This window comes from Haliaeetus albicilla, chromosome Z (genome assembly GCF_947461875.1).
Source record: "Haliaeetus albicilla chromosome Z, bHalAlb1.1, whole genome shotgun sequence".
Lineage (NCBI taxonomy): Eukaryota > Metazoa > Chordata > Aves > Accipitriformes > Accipitridae > Haliaeetus > Haliaeetus albicilla.
In genome coordinates this window covers 354460-371887 of record NC_091516.1, presented here as the reverse complement: position 1 = coordinate 371887, position 17428 = coordinate 354460, and the positions used below count along the sequence as shown (strand labels likewise).

General features: G+C 35.2%; 1 protein-coding gene across 9 annotated transcripts in view; it reads left to right on the top strand.

The window, feature by feature from the left end:
* The window catches only part of PRLR (prolactin receptor), a 157928-nt gene that overhangs the window by 34768 nt on the left and 105732 nt on the right, over nucleotides 1-17428 (top strand). For 3 of the 9 annotated variants that reach the window (XM_069776456.1, XM_069776452.1, XM_069776453.1), the window contains 2 exons: nucleotides 13723-13807; nucleotides 17168-17310. The exons of 2 other annotated variants lie outside the window; for them this stretch is intronic. The gene's annotated coding sequence lies outside the window, so the exon portion shown is untranslated. Of the gene's footprint in view, nucleotides 1-5213; nucleotides 5313-13722; nucleotides 13808-17167; nucleotides 17311-17428 lie in introns of all 9 variants that reach the window. 4 more of the 9 variants (XM_069776457.1, XM_069776464.1, XM_069776455.1 and 1 more) reach the window with 2 other exon arrangements.

The following is a 17428-nucleotide window of genomic DNA, read 5'->3' as shown; positions in this document are numbered from 1 at the left end:
GAACATAGAAATGGCTGTACTGGATCAAAGCTGTTCATTTGTCTGATATTCAGCCTATGATTGGAGTCAATAACCCATTCTTCAGAGGAAAAAGGCAAGAATCTGTTGCATTTACAGAATAATCAGCTTAATAAAGAAAATGTCATGTTAGGTTCTCCCAGTTGCTTCTTGAGAGGCTTCATTTATATGCAAAGACTCTGCTCTGTTGAGTTGGATGGAGAAAATGAAGAAAAGGTAAAAGTTGCTTCTTAGTGCTGCTGGGCAAAGGAGAACAGTAAGATTGATAGACGGAAAAGGAAAGATGGACACCCATAGATTGACAATGACACAAGTAGCTGACAGTCTCTTCTGAATAGTCAGTATTTGATGGATGCTGCCTGGACAAGAATGGAGAAATTGGGTAAAATTCAGGATACAGTTTCAGGGAGGGGAATGATTGTGTCTGTCATGAGTGTGATGAGAACCTTGGATATATTGTAAGGGGAAGGAAGAGGCTTTTGAGATATTGATTGATGTTAATTATGTTTCCTGATACACAGCTTGTTAGGTAACAGCGATACAAGACCTACGGGATATCTGAAGAGCTTCATGTTCAGCCACTGACAGTAAACAAGACAAGAACCACAAGGCTGAGAAAAAGGGGGGTTTAAGCATTTTTTCTTGTCAATTTTGAATTTACTGGTTTTTGGTTTCTGAGTAATAGCAGCCTAGTTTATTTTCTTTGTATCATTTGTTGTTTTATAAGCCCACTTTCTAATTTACAGAGTCTGGGATTTTTTTTCCCTTTTGTATGGTAGTTTTTTCTATACCTCTCCTTATATTTTTAACATTATATTGCAAATTTCTGTCTGAACTTTCTTCTGCTATTTTTGTATTCTTCCTGTTTTCTTCTTTTTTGATATATCATTCTTAGAACTGAAATCAGTATTACTAATATAGCTATGTCTTTGATTTCTGTAGTCCATATGAACACTGATCATATTTTCTTCCATTCTAATTCTTATGACTTATTTTTGCTTAAGCTTTCGAGCAACTTCAGGTATTGAGAAGAGGGGGTTCTTTCTTAGGTTTCTTTCTTAGTAGGCGCATTTGACTGCATCTCCAGTATATGCACAAGAAAATATGCTGCTTCCTCAGGTATGAAAAGCAGCTCTATTTAATAAAGTAATCGTTTGTTACAAATGTAATACTTATTATTGTGACTTCTTGTTGGCTTCTTTAAAGAATAATTCTGATTTTTTGTCCAAGTATTTTTATCATATTTTTCCCATTCTTTTGCTCAATTGAAAAATATTTCTATTTTTAACTTTAACATTTTCAACCTAGAATAATGTCGATTGTGCAGTTTTGAAGTTTTGAGTGACAACAGGTGGCACTCCATTTTTTTGATCTTCTCTTGAGCATCCAGTAACAGTACACATGATCATCTTTGTGACAGTTCATTTTCTTTCCTACCTGTATCTTATTTCTAATCTTATTTCATCTTTGTTTCATTCTTGTTTATCTTCCTTATCTCTTTTCACTTCCTTGTGTTCCATTCTATGGATTACTTCACAAGTATAAGTTACTCGTGAAGGTGTCTAAGCTCCCTCTTGAAAATCTAGTGACGGGTGATACAATTAAAATCTTGGTATTGATGCAAAAAGGAAATACAATGCTATTAAATTGATTCTAATAGTTGAGTAAGAAGCACAGTATTAGAATCATAGAATCCCTTAGTTTGGAAAAGACCTTTGAGATCATTGAGTCCATTAATTCAGTCTGAACCAATAGCAAAAGCAATAGTTGTGAGAGAATGGGGTAACTAAATCTCAAGATGCCATTCATTCTGTGTGTTTCTTTTTTTGTACGATTTGTTATTTTTCTAAGATACTGCAAGAATCATTATTTTAATAAAATTGTCTGTTTTGTTGGCATTTGATATTGATAGGTTGTAAATTTACACTAATAATTTACTTTGGAGGTGTGTTCCTTCAAAACTAGTGAGTACTTTTAATTTAGTTTTGGCAATTTGCGACAGTTCATTTTGTTATTCTGTTCCAGATCTTCTACAGTCACATACATTTCAAACAGATTTTCCAGTATATCCCCTGTAAGGAAAACTCCTATTTTTTTCTGAAACCCTCTCATGGTGCCACTGAAAAGTCTTCATGGCACTTACAAGCAGATAAGATCTAAACTTTCCTTTTTGATGTCTTTTTAACAAGGCCACTCATTTAAAAAGAATTTTTTTTTTTTTTTTAATTAAACCCTATATGGGTGGATTTTTTTTTTTTTTTTTTTTTTTTTTTTTTTGCTTACATTGCCCATGAGATGAAGAATGTGGTGGACACAGTTACAGGTAGCTCCTTAATCCTTAATAATACAATTTTGAATCATGTCCTGTACTTTGTGGAGGACTAACTGAAGAGTTATTTCTCCTCCTATGCATTTCCTGACTGGATTCACTGAAATAATCCATTATAGTATTACAAATTTTTGCCTCAGCAATGCACCCGTGTGGAGTTTACCTGGTTTACGTTATTGTTTGCTGCTTGCTCTCAGCTTTCCTGGTCTCCCACAATATGTCACAGTCTCTGTCATCATCCTAGTACCACCGTCAGTATTGTAGTCTTAAAAATCCTGTGCTTTCTTACAAAGGTGAGGAATCCCAATCCATACTGATCCTATTTTCCTTATTAATACAGTGAACTTGTTTATCTGTTTCGATTCAGGTACTTTAGCATTTAACACTACTCCTCTGTTGGAGTGAACAACCGTTTTTCCTATGTTTTGTGTACTGAACACAATAAGCATTCCACTTACTATTTTTCTTCCACCATGTTTTTTCTATGTGTACAAAGTTATTAAAATAATTTAAAACCATTCATTCTGCTTTCCCCATTTTACTTCTTAATTTTTTTGCACTTATGTGTTTTCATACATTTGGTGGTATATTTTGAGTTACCATACCCTGTTTAAATGGGACTATATTGTTAACTAAACAATAAACTGCATTCTCTCATATCTACAAAACAATTCAGGTAAATATTTTCTTTTACTCTTAATTTCTTTACTTGCCCTTCACTTCCACCAGTACAATATAAACTGTATGATACTTCTGTCTTGAAATTGAGTATGTCTAAGCCAAAATTACCCCATATTTGGTTGCTGTAAGATTAAAAAGAAAAGCAAATACAAAAATTAAAGGGAAGCAGTTAGATCAGAATTCTAAAGTCTTGAGTGGAGACCCATATATGTATGAATATGAAATGTTTATGGATTGACATATGTTTTCTGGGAGGAGGCTGCAATTTTCATCATGCATGGTAGGGACAAATTAATATTATTTTTGTAGGTGCACTAAGAAACATAATTATGCAATAGATCATACATGGTTCTACTTTTTTTTTTTTTTCTGGTATCTTGAGTCACTGTTCTATACTTTCAAGGAACTGAGAAGACTATGAAAGTATAGGATTTCCAATATTAAATAATGAAGGGTCTGCACAAAAAGTTAGAGGGAAATGCAGGAATATTTTTTTTGCTGAATATTTATTAATTTCCTACTTTAAACATCCTCTGATTTTCTAAATACTGTAGCAGCCGTTTCTTCCGAGAGTATGAGACTATTTGCATTAAATGGTACAGTGATTTTCATGCTCAGTCTTATTTAGCATGCTTAGGGGTACATTAGATCTGAAGTAATGATGAACCACACAGTCACTGTTTTGTAATTTTAAACTCAGAGTATCTGGGAAAGACAAGATTTTAGCCTGGTGCTGGATGCATGAAAGTCCCCTTTTCCATTACATTCATGCAGAAAGTTTCCTTTTATGTAGCACTCTTTGGCTTGATTACAGCCTTCTGGAAATTTTTTTTTGCTTTGTTTTCTTTATTGAGTGGAAAGGTAAGGGCATTCAGAGAAGGATTTTTGGTTGTGTTTTGTGGTCTGTTTCATAACAAAAGAAAACATCAGTACAAGACAGTAGATCTTGACAGAGATAGAAAAAATCAAATTACATGAATTCTCATTATAAATAGATGTCCAATTACAATGCAATAGCACTTGCTGGTGTCAAAATGAGAATTTATGTAATTACACACATTCAGAAAATCTGTATGTCATTACCATAATGAAAAAGCTATTATTTCTGTTCTAAAGCACTTCAGGAAACAAAATTAAGAGAGTCTGTCAGCACACTCAATTCATCCATCTTTCACATAAAATTGTACCCTATGTTTACTAAGGAAATTGTGATTCTTTTTTTAAGTTTCTCCATGCAGATTTTGTAATAGAAAGTGAAAATTTGTGTTCTTGTCTAAAGCAAAATAGTTGTAAGAATTTCTCAAAACAAAGAGTATTGTTCTAGTCACTCCTTGGAACTAAAATTGTAAATGTTTCTCTCCCCGCTAGCCCCCTCATCTGTTTCTTTTCACAGGTATATTTGTCCCTGACCTTGTCCAGATTGACAAGGGAAGTTAAACTGCAAGCTCTTAGTATTTCTTTCCACACATCAGTGAGATGATGTTAGGAACATTACATTGATTAATAGCTTAACTAATATTTAATTTATAAAAGGTATCATGTATGCCATTTTATAGTAAACAGTTTACTTAATGATATGAAATTATTTTTTTCTGTCAGTAATTGCACTCACAATATTTTTATTGTCTTAGATACCTTAATATTCATCCTGAGATCCTAGTGAGTATAATCAACAATAAAATGTGATGTGAGGGGGAGGCTGAAGGGCAGTTAAATGATATTATCAGGCAATATTGCCTAGCAGTGATTAATTTTCATTTGAACTTCTCTTTCTATCTTCTGTGTTCTTTGAAGATTCCCACATGAACCATAAAAAGTGTATTGGCCTTACAGCTTGTATTTATTTCCTACTACAATATATACTTTTCATCCATCCTTAATCTTTCCTTACTATTTTATTAAAAGGAAGTGTAACCCCATGTCTCATTCAGACTTTAGGTCCAAGTCTTACGTTCATCAAGATGAACAAGATTCTCCCATTATTTTATGCTGGTCATGGGGGAAGAGTGGGGTCTCATGAAAAAAGGCTGGGTATCATACTCGGACATGAATGATATGCTCCTAGAGGGTATTTGCAGTTGTCTGTGATGATGAGGCTGTTACTATCTCTATATTTTTTTCTGATTTTTTGCTGTTTGTCTCTCAACACCTTCCCACTTGTTACTGCGACTGCAGTTCTTCTAAGTGTGGATACTTACAACAGGCTGTGTAGGCTCCTTCTTCATAGTCAGTGAAGAAATAGGCACTTCTCAGAGAAATTTGTCTTACCCTTTATCTAAAACAGGTAAGATGACTCACATTCTGTAAGAGCCTGTTTGTCTTCATTGACCATATAGGGTCCCTATATAGTTTAGCTACAACATCTGGTTAAGTGAGGTGAATCCTGATTTGTCATCCTGGAAGTATTATCTCTTAGGGAGTACACAATTGACTCAAAGTTCAGCTTGGTCAAACTCATTGAAGAGGGAATATTACTTCCTTGTTCCAACATAGGCAAGTTACAGTGGTCTTTCTAGCATGTATTTTACTTGACAGAGTTGACTGTGTTTTCTGTCCTCTAGCTGCCTATAGTACTTTCAGGATTTCTTCTTCCAACTACAGATTTATCTGAATCTTCAGATTCACCTTTTTTACATTTAGAAAATCTTTTGCCTTCATTTCTCTTTCCCCGCAGATGTTAATAAATCCTGAAACTTTGATACAGGCTACGAGTTAATGAATAAACAGTATATTTCCTCTTTAAAATATGTTAGTAAGATGTGGTGCATGAAATAGATGTAGATACATTAACAAATTTCTAGGGCAGAATGGGAAATCCCTGGTCTTGTTTCTCTTTCCCCAGGTCTGGCTACAAATGTTGAGTTGCTTACCTTGCACGTGAGCAGGGCCAGTTCACTAAAATATCAGAAAACTAGCTTAGGAAAACCAGAAGCTGTTTAACTCATTACATCTTTAATCTTGAGTTCACATGGATCCTGGACAGTGAGACAGGGTGAGGAAACTGCATTACTGAGGGTGGGAAGGAAGGATCTGAATCAAAAGCAAGAGGAACCGGGAAAAAGTGAGGAAGCAAGAGGAACAGGGAGAAAATGAGGAAGCAAGACCTTTCCCTTTCAGCACTGTCAGACTGCTGATTTGTTCCACTCATAAAGTGAACTGTCATCTCCAGATTTAATACAGCTGCTCTTCACTAAATAGAATAACTGAAGTTCATTTTGCTGTAATTTGCAGTTCCTTATTCTGCTGTCAGGATGCATACCTGTGTCTTAGCCCACCTGAGTTCTTATTTCAGGTGTGATTTATGAGATTCTGTATCCATTCTAAATAACTACATTTGCATCCCCTGTTTTTAGGTAATTTAAATTAATTGGTCTACTAATTAGGTCTTATAATTAAAGGACACTGACAAGGTGTACCTGAGATAATAACATCGATGTTAATATTGAACTTTATCAGTGGTAAGTTTTCAGTTATATGAACATAGTGAGAAATGAACTATAATTAAGAACTATCTCGTGCATTTGCTTTTGTTCATCCCTTAGTAAATTCTGCTGTAAACTGGCTAAAGACTCATATGAGAGATGAATGAATAGATGTGGAACTACACACAAAACCTAACTATTCCTAGTAGGCTTAAAAAGAGTTCAAGAAAAAAATAAATTTTTCCTATTAAATAAAGCATATTATATGGTGTTACTATTCTACATACAGAATTTTTAGTTCTAAGATAAAATCACTGTGTCTTAAGTTGCTGCAGTTACAAGGACTTCTTAATCTCTTCCTGAAGTATTTCTAAAATTTCTAATTGAAACATTACAAAATTGCAAAGATTAGTAAACACAAAAGAACCTTTTATTATGCTTAGTCATCATCTAGATAAGCTTATAGTATTTTTTGAGCAAATTATTTTAATTTAGAGATAACTAAAAGTCGATGGAAATATTTTACCTGTGATTATGGTGACTTATAGTGCATTTTCTCTCTGAAAGGATATGATTGTAAAACTGCTTCCATTGCTTTTTTGGAAGATTTTTATGTTTGCATGTTAAACTCTGTAAATGTCAACAAAGAAATAAGTGTTTCTGATTACAACCATGGTAATATAAGGACAGTTCTTTCCCACATACTGCTCAGTTGACATGGAAAATTCCTTCCTTAATGGAATCCTTAAATGTGCAGGTGTTTTATATACTAGTCCAGCTGTTATTTCTTTGGCATGACTTCAGTAGGTTAGCAGTAATTCAGAAATGTTTGTTTCCATTGCAAAGAAATGCTTTTTTTCTGCATTTAGTGGAGAATATAAGATGTGCATTTGGTGTTATGTCTGTGCATAGGCTTTTGATTGACCAAGCTTTTTTTGTGCATCTGATTTGCTTAAAGTTGTACATTTGTAATTTCTAATTCCATTTTCACCACTGTGCTAGCAAAATAGAGAGTACTATGAAGTTAGATAACAGTGACTACATGTAATGAAATACATCTACACAATTACCTTCAGGTTATCAAAGAATATATGTATGTCTTTTATTTCTGGTACTATCTCTGGGCCCTATTGATGGTCACAGACATTGTGCAAGAGCAGTATGGTTTTTACAATAACAAATTTTTAGACTAGCTGAGGCTTTGGCCTGAAAAGAAGAGAGAAAGTGTTCATCTGCTGTAGCCTTTCGCACTGTAATTTCTGCATTCAGTAGTGGTCTTGCTCTGTGACTCAAACAGGAAATTTGGCTGCAATGATGCTAGTGAGTTAGAGCTGGTTCCAACTGATTCCACTTCTTATCAATCCAGAAACTGCATGCATGTTACTTAATTCATGGAAGACATATTTCTTACAGTTGTGAGAGAAACATGATGAATTGGTTAACCAGAACCAAAAAAATGGGGCGCGGGGAGGAAAGAGTATAGCCCTTTCTGGGGTGAAAGGAAACTCCAAAAGAACCTCCAAGGTGTAAGTGTCAGTTCCTTCTGTTTCATTTAAACTCATTTGATGGATTTCTTTTTTTTTCTGAGAATAAGTACACTTTGGCTTTGGAATTAAACAACATGCAGAAATTAAACACTTAAAGAGATACATGGATACAGTGTTAATTCTTTTGCATAATCAGAAATACATGCAAGAGTGTTAAAGAAGTGGTTGAAATCAGCTATGACAGGATATATTCCTTCTGGCAATTTTCTGCTCTCACGTCGTTGTTGTGCAGACTGTAGTTATGAATGCAGAGAAGACATTTTGCACTCTGTTTTTCTCATCTTGAATTGCAGGGCTATTGTATATCCAACAGCTAAAATGAGGCTTGGTGGAAGTAGGTGTTTGAACATCACATCCTCCCAGCCTTTTCTGTCCCTGAGATTTGTCCATCCCTGGGCCTGCTTTTTCGCTCTTAGTGCTTTCTTCTATACCCATAGTTTTGATGTTCTCATACTTTAGACTCATGTTCCGACTGATTACAGGGACATGCTGTTACGCTCTTATTAGCTGTACCAGTCATTTGAGCCATATTGCTCAAAAGTTGAAGAGAACTTAACAAATGTTCCTGTTTTGACAGGTTTTAGAAAATGTGGCCAAGCTGCACCCTACCTGTCTGCATGGGAATGCTGAAACAGAAAAAATGACAAGACTTAAAATGACATTGGTATACAGTAGCCCGGGGGCCTCTGCCACAAGGTTTCCCCTGCAAAAGCGCTTCCTTTGCAAAACAGCCTTTACAGAAAACACTGACCTGTCTGCATCTTTCTATCTTGCATGATAGAAAAATTAAAGTGCCAGAAGACCTGTTAGATCTGCTGACTGTCTCTTGTGAATAGCAGCTATGCTGGGCGGCAATTCTTGTGATTTGGACCCATTTATACTGCTTGCAGGGAGTGAGATTGCCTAGTGGACTCCAAAAACATAAGTTGTAAGGGAAGGTAAATAGCAGCAGGAAAGGAAAAGAAGCAAGCTTGAAAAGTCTTCAGGGCACAGTCTGGCACATAGAGGGTACACATATTCTTAGAAGCAAAGTAATGCTCGGAGTAGTAAGCTAAACATATGGAAAGTTAAGTAGATAGGAAGGGACTTGAGTTTAAGCAAAACTCCAGAGCTCAACATTTAATTTTAATTAAATAATTTCATGATTGATTGGAATTAAAATCCAAGCTGCTGTGTATGTTGATGAGAAGGTGATTGAATGTAAATGCTCTCGAGATATTGTCAATAATTATTAACAGCTAATTATGTCTGAGAAAGGTTGGATGGTAGTGGCTGTCTTTTTTTTGAAGTGTCAAGATCATAACTCAATTTTCTTTTTGAAAAGAGCATTTCATCTTGTCCTAAGAATCAAGTGTGAATGAAAACTGTAAGGTCCAGAAAGTTCTGTAATAAGAATTCACGTAAATTGGTGTTTCTGGGTCATTCCTTACTAGGCAAAGTCAGTTGTTTTTGAAAGAGGTAGCATATTAACCACACAGAATTGCTTTATAGGCCTCATTAAATAGTGGTTGTGAGATCAGTGAGAGCTGGAAGGTCTCAGTCTTTCAATCCAAAAAGCTTATTGTGGTTCACTCAACCTTTGAACCCACCCATGGATGTCAAATCCATTGTCCAAACTGTCAGTTTGAGGATTGGGTAGTTGATCACCCAGTGACCAAAGGACTGTCTGTAACATAACGGACAAGTTTACTGGCTGCATATATAAGTATGCAAAACTCACCAGTGATGCATATATAATTCCTGTTAACGAGATCTTACATCTGATCAAATGTCCTGGGAGTCTAGAGAACTTGGAAAAGACATAACTCTTAAGTAGACTCAGCTTTTCTTCATTCTGAGAGTTCACAGGTTGGCTCTTCTGGTCACTTTCTGTAATTTTCCCAGTTTCTTGCTTGTTGTATTTTCACTTAATTCAGCAGCTGTTTTACTTCTTTGAGCTTTTATGCTATTTTCTTTATCTCCTCCAGTCTTGTTTAAGAAGTCATAAATCACTGTGGCAGCTGCTCATTGTCTTGTTACATTTGGGGTTCAGTCTAGGTTACTTCTACTCACTGCCAGCTGCTTGACCTACAAGAGCCCAGGTGGCAAAATCAGCTTTTCCTTTGGACTGAATTGTCTATGATTAATTGTCTCTTAGTGACAAGTTGTTCACTAAGGTAGAAACTGTACCTAGCTTCCTCCAATTCCCATATTCATACACAACTCATTTCTTGGTTTTGCTATTCTTTTTCTTTTGACAGTGCTGTACATTCAATGTGCATGGTTATACTTATTTTGGCTATATTAAGATATTAGAAGTTTATGAACGCTTGAACACCCAAATAAAAGTATAAAAATAGACTACAAATTAAGAAGGTACAATGCATAGCCAAAATCAAACCTTCCCTTTTTATTTCTTTGTTTGGCATTTGGGTTGAACATTTCTCAAGATCTTGGATTTATAATCTTTCTACATGCTTTTCTATTTCAGCAAACTAAAATGGTTAAGATTTCTAATATACAATCTGGATTAGATTCTGCATTAGTAATTTTAAAGGCATTTTTCTATTTCCATGTTTTCCAGCTGAAATAAGAAGTTACTTTAATAAAACTGTAAATCGGTCTCAGGCAACTATCTATATTCTGTAAGAGTTTGAATTGAGGAAGGGGTTTTTATCTAAACAAAGATGGCTTTGTTGAAAGTTTTGACTCTACTGAGAAAGACTTTAACCTTTTAAGTAATCTTATTGAAGCCAAAGCTCCCTGGTGTTTATCTCAATTAGTTAATACATGTTAAATGACACGTTGTCTAGCATATGTCAGCTAATATGTCAGGTTGGGATTCTTTAAAAATCACCAGCTTTCCTAATGTCAAAAGGCAAACAAATTTTCTTTCAATTTTCTGACTTTCATTGTCTTGTCTCATGTGATATCGTCATTTCCAAGTGTCATTTGAGACTGCCTGCGATTCTACCTTTAACATTAAGCTGGAAAAAAAAGAAATTCTGAATTCCTCAGTAAATCATGAAGAGCCAAAATAAAATCCAATCACAAATCTTTTCCCTTACAAAATGTCATAAAATTCAGCTCTTAGAGACACAGTGATGTAGGTAAAGAAGTCCAGATACCAGTATATCAATATTTCAGCTGTTAATAGGCTGACCAACACTTGCATAGATTGTACATTTAGCATTTGCCACAGAGTTTCCTGTTCTTATTTTATTTAAGACCCTACAAGGATGCATACTTAATAAGTAGGCTATTCAGGAAAGTGTGCTTTTCTTCTGAGAGAAATTAGTCAGATTCTCCATACATAAATATAAATAAATATTGAGTCTTTCCTAGAACATTGTTTTGGTGCTTGGAACGATTTTAAAGGAAGCTGAGGATGGCTCAGCTCCTTTTAACATTTTGCCCACCTCACTGTTGAAAAGTGTATGCTTATAATGTGTATGTCTGTGTTACATGGCTAAAATTAGATGGCATTAATCAGGATCTTATTTTTCTTTATCCAAAGGACAGTGTGGTATGTTTGTCAGACCCAAAGAATTTTTAGGGGGTTATAAGAATAGAGTAGTAAAAGATTAGGCTGTCAATAAATGATACCAAAATTACTGTGACACAGTTTTTCTGACTATGATATGCATGTATCTGCATGTTTGCATGCATACTGTATTCACTGTGTGTGTCTTGAGCAGTGCATAGTTCATTCTGTAATCAGAGTATTAGTTCAATCGTATTAGAGTTCTTTATACTCTGAGGGTATTCCCTTAATCCCATTCCTTTAGCATGCAGAAAATATGGCAAATACCAGTAATGAACATTAGGCTCAAGGAATAGTCCCTTCCTCTCCACCCCCACCTCTCCAGCTTTACAATTAAAGAGACTTTGCTTGAGCTTGAGGAAGAAACCAAAAACAAACACTGACATTCTTAAAATTCACACACTTTTCTCTGCTCTCCTCTTAATTGTTTAGCTCCATTTTACTGTTTGATACCATTTTACCAGCTCCAAATAACCATTTGGACAGGTAGGAAGGTTACATTGCTGAAATATGTCAACTCACAGGCAGTAAAGTATCATGTCTTATAGATTATCATACTTTATTAGAATATGCAGCTTTGATGTTGTATAAAACACCACTTACAGCTTACTAATCATAACATAAAAGTAAAATACTTGTTTATTCTTTCTCATATGTACTTTAAGTACCATATCAGTAGGCTTCCGACGTGTACTGAAGAGTTTCAGCGTTCTTTTCTGCCAGGCAGTCAGTGTGGCTCCATCTTTTTAAGTAAACTAAATGTGCCCAGGAATAATGGCTTGGAGGCCAACTGACATGAAATACTCTGTGTCCATAATTTTAAATTGTCTTGCCCTCCAAAACACTGTAGTTTCATGCAGACCACCTACTGGGACCAGTCCCTTGTGCAAGCTCCAGATTTGTACCCAGATCTCCAGTTCTTTGGGAGGCTAATGGATGACTTGGACCAAATCTCTGTCAGGGACCATTCAAAAAATTTAACAGTATAGACAATGAGGTTCCAATGCCCAGGAATGTTCCTAGGTACACATATTCCTAGATTTACAAGTATGGATGTAGGTAGACATTGCAACTAACACATAGTAGTTTCAGACTGTAAAATTCAATGTGATCTTGTTAGCATCTGAGTAATGTGTGATGTGGTTGTAAATCACTTGTGCACTTTTTGAATGCTGTTGACATCTCTACTGAATTCTACAATAACTTCAGGTTCTGAGGAAAAAAGAAATTAATATATTCCGTTTGCTATCTTCAACAAGAATCAGATTGGCTACTTTTGCTGGCACATTTAGAAAAAAAATCAGCACCTAAATTTTTTGTGTATGTCCTTTTACTTTTCAATGGGTATGAATGATTTTACCTATCCATGATGCTTTCTTATATATTAGCAAATATATTGTGAAATGTTTTGTTTTCATCATCATCTCAGTAGCTGAGCATCTTATCGCAATCATTGCTGAATCTTGACTGAGAAACAAAATAAGACCTCTGAGTTTTGACAGTACTTATTTAGATTTGTACATTAACAAAGTGAATATTAAGCAATGTTATAACTAATACCAGTTACAATTTAGTGAAGGATACCTATCAGCTTACAGGGAATATTCCTGTAAAATAATTCAATTCTAGGCCAGTCATTTTGGCAGATCTGTAATGGAAAATAACTACAACTTTAAAAATAGTAATTTTTCCAGTTCAAGAGCTGCAGGATTTCATCACAGCATCGACAACCATTTTAAAAACATGGAAGTGTAACTTACTGATGTAGTTTATGAATTTTTTAGCCATGCAAAGTCAGGGATCTCTGTGCTGAAGAGTTAATGTTGCAAGCAGGCAGCATACAGTTAATTGAGAGCTTAACTGAGAGATATGGATCAGAGTCTTTTCCTTTTCATGGTTTTTTCTATTCTAGCTGGTTTTTGCTTATGGTTTTCAAATTGTTTTTTATTTAGGGAAATTATTTTCCAGCTGTATACTTCATTATACCTATATAATGTGCTTTTATGTTTCTTTTATACTAAAAATATTTTTAAACCATATGGATTTTGCTGCATTACTTACTTAGACCTGCTAGTTTTACCACAATGGAGACTTCTTGAGTTGTCTGTGATCCTTACCTTCCTTGTTCTTTTGTGTTTAGACAATTTCTCTATAGCACCTACAGCACTGCATTTTAATTTGGATTTTTTTTCTTTCATCCAGGACTGCAACCTCAGTCTCACAGCTTTCCAGTACAGTGAGCTTCAGGGCATGAGAATGTTCTATCACAAGTGGCTGGAAGCTTTCAGTAAGTTGGATTTTGAATGAACAGAATTCATTAGTTCTTGCATGCTGAGGCAGCCCTTCTTTCTGTCTCTTCAGAAAGTTTGTTTATATCTTTTGGTGCATTCCAAACTAATGTGCTCCTGTTTCACAGTTGTTCATGTCTAAAATTCCTGTTTCCTAAGAATGCTCCTTCAACTTACACGTCAGAGCATTTCCTCCAAATGTATATAGCTGATAATTGCATTGTTTCCAGTGTGCAAGCAACGACCACCTCCTTTTTACCCCTTTTTGTCCTTCACAAAGAAGCTACACTGTTTTATACTAATACATATTAATTATCTTACTGATTCTCTGCTATATCAGTTCATAACAGGCTGATTGTACTTTCTATACTGACTGTATGAATAGATATAGGAGAGGCTCAGTGATGTTTGTTTGGACACTTGTTCTGGTGTCTGTAATACAGTGGCAGATAAACATATTGAAATTTCTGGATAGTTTTTAAAGGGGACAAGAACATAGACAATTATCATGGTGGGGGCCTACTAAACGATTAACCTAGAAAGATTAAGAAAAAAAGCTTCTAATCAGCAACTAGTAGAATCATCTACCATTGCTAGTGATAGTGAAGTATTTGAATACTCAAATATATTTTGATGAAAGGAATGCAGCAAAATGAAACCATCAGACTCCAAATTAGCAGACTTCAGCTCTGAAAATTAATATGTAATATTTCACAGGAGGTAGGTCTAAGAAAAGACTAAGGGAAAACTGGTATCACCTTAAATACAGTATACTGTTACACTAACTACACACTCCTACAATGCAGAGGATATACAGTGTAAAAACCAACAGCCCAGATAAATCCTAAGTTCTTGTTTGAGTTCAAATGTGAGAAGTAAGCACAAAGAAAGCAGAAGCTAGGTCAAATGGCAACAGATAAGTAGAAGAGAATCATATAAAACACAGAAAAACTCAGACAAATCCAGAACACTTGGAGCAATCAAAATAAAAGAAACCATGGATTAATTAGACAGAAGTTAGTGGCTGTGCCTATACTGGTATATAAAATGAGCCAGTGACAAATCTGTAGGCCCAAGAACATGTGGTGCTACACATGGCATATCCATATAGCTAAACTCTCTATCCTCCAAAACAGTATGGCCTCATCCCATGCTCACTGCCTGTAGGGAACAGTAACTGGTCCGTGCTTCTTCCCAAATGCTCCTGTGCATCCCCTGGAAGAGTACTGATTTGAACAGGCTAAAACTGGACCAGGAGTGTGCTAACTGTTAAATAGTATGGACAGGTGCATACTAGTGCTTGAGCTTGTGCCGTGACCTTATTTTGTTTACTGTAGTAAATATTGCTAGTGAGTCCTTTTCACGTTTTACTGTGGAATGTATTTATTTTCCTTAGGGAGATCCTTACATGCCTTGCCTATCCTTTCCCTCAAAGGACCATTTTAATACAGCACATTTATCTTCCTGGGTTTAGTCCCTGGTTAAAACCTTTGAATAGGAATGAATCTTCCCTGACTTATTAACAGCATAGGGTCTTGGTTTTCATATAAATCAAGGTTATCACCTTTCCCAAGCACAAGACATGAAATGAGATGTGACTGAAAAGGACAATTTGGAAAATGTAAAATATCTCTCTGGTACAATAAGAGAAGTAAGAGAAAGACCAAGAGAATTTTAGTTCTCTAACATGTGAAAAGGCCAAATATTTTAATTAGCTTTCATTAGCTAATGGTATCTGTTTAATTCTGAAGGAGAGAAATAGAACAATACAATCAAACTTCTTAAAAATACCATGAGGGGAACAAGGAGATGAGTGACTTAACAGCTCTGTCATGAACAAATGGTGTCAAACCAGTTGTTTGATTTCTTTCTCTGAGACAACAGCAGACCTTATAGATAGAGAAACAGTAAATATTAGATATCTTGATTTTAATAAAGCTTTCAATGCTGTATCACATGCCATTTTTATAAGCTAGCAGGGAAACATGGTCAAGATTAATTTATGTTAGGGTGAAAACAAAAGTAGTTGGAAAAATCAAACCAGGGGTAATTATCAGTGGTTCAGCATCAAAAATCTGTATCAAGTGGAGTTCTGTCTGCATCTGTCCTGTATCCAGTACTTTTCAGGATTTTTATTAACATGCTTAAACATCGACTTAGAAAGTAAACAAATGAAAGAAAATTGGTGTGGTGGAGCTGCAATGGTAGATAATCCAAAATAGCCTTTAAAAATTGAAATCATGTTATGAAAAAATAAGAGACAACGTAACAAGAAAGGATGGAAACAAGAATTTAGGTAGTAAAAAATAGCCATGGAGCAATAGGATGGGGAAAAACTAAATACGAATTCTGCAAAAATAAAAGGAACCATGGACTATAGCAGATCACAAGCTGAGTGAGAGTTAAGCCTGTTAATTACTGTTTGGTGTGTTTCACTGCAAGTGTTTGAATATGAAATTTATTTGCACATTGAAACCATGATTTGTTTGCAAAAGAAAGACTTTCTGTTTTGCCATATGTTTCAGTTATTCTTTGCAGATAAACATATTTTATCTGAGTTAGACATATGGCTACTTCCTGGTTTACTAGGAAAAACTATCATGTGTGAGAAGGGCAACTATGATGTTGGATATGAAAAGGAGTACAGTTCACAAGATGTGTATTTTTCCTTCTACTCTTTAACAATGGTAATGACTAAATTGAAGTATTTCATTCATTTTTTAAGTGTTTTCCTTCAAGAAGAGTAATTTCAGAGAATCTAGGAGAAAGCAGCAAGCTTTGTCAGGAATCCAGAGAAATCTATGACAAGGGAAAAATTTGAATTCTTAGATCTTGAGAAGATAAGATAGGAGGATGAGAGTAGAGGGGTATAAATTTTCAATTACTTAAAAGCCACTGCAAAAAGGAACAGGTTAATCTGTTTGTTCTCTGTCTGTGGTGCACAGAGCAAACAGTAATAGTTCCAAATCACAGAACAGGTTGTTTAGGTGAGAGATTAGGAAGACTTTCCTGTAAGAGTTTAGGAAAGGTTATGGAGAAAGCAGAATTTTTTTTGAGATTTGTAGATTTCTTGGCAGATTGTGGAAATTCATCACTGAATCATTAACAGTAGGTTAGAAAACTGTCATTCAGGAATGAGAAAGTGCTTTAGTATTGAAGATAGACCAGATGCTGTCTTAGGGCTGTTTCTGACCCTATTTTGCAGTGATTCTTAGGGTAAAGTTCAAAATTCAACAGCAACACTAGCATAAGACCTTTCTATTTTTCAATATTTGAAGGTATATAATATTTTCATTCAGTCTTCATTTCCCTACATTAAATTGCACTTTCTCTAGTCTTTCTCTACTTTCTCTTCGTAGATTTTTCCTCATTTTTCCCTGGTGATTTCAAGTCACAGAGCACTGCCTCTCTTTTGTTTTGACACAATTGACTGTGAAGCAAGACTGTGAACTGAATTGAGCAACTAACAAACTCTTATTTTGTGGAAGATCTGATCAAATGTGTAAGTTTTTTTCAGCTGGACCAGTTCCTAGATCCAGTTCACAATAGATCCTACAAAATAAATAAGCTGATGTAACTAAAGAGGCATGAGAGAGAAGGAAACAATGAGATGCAGGTTG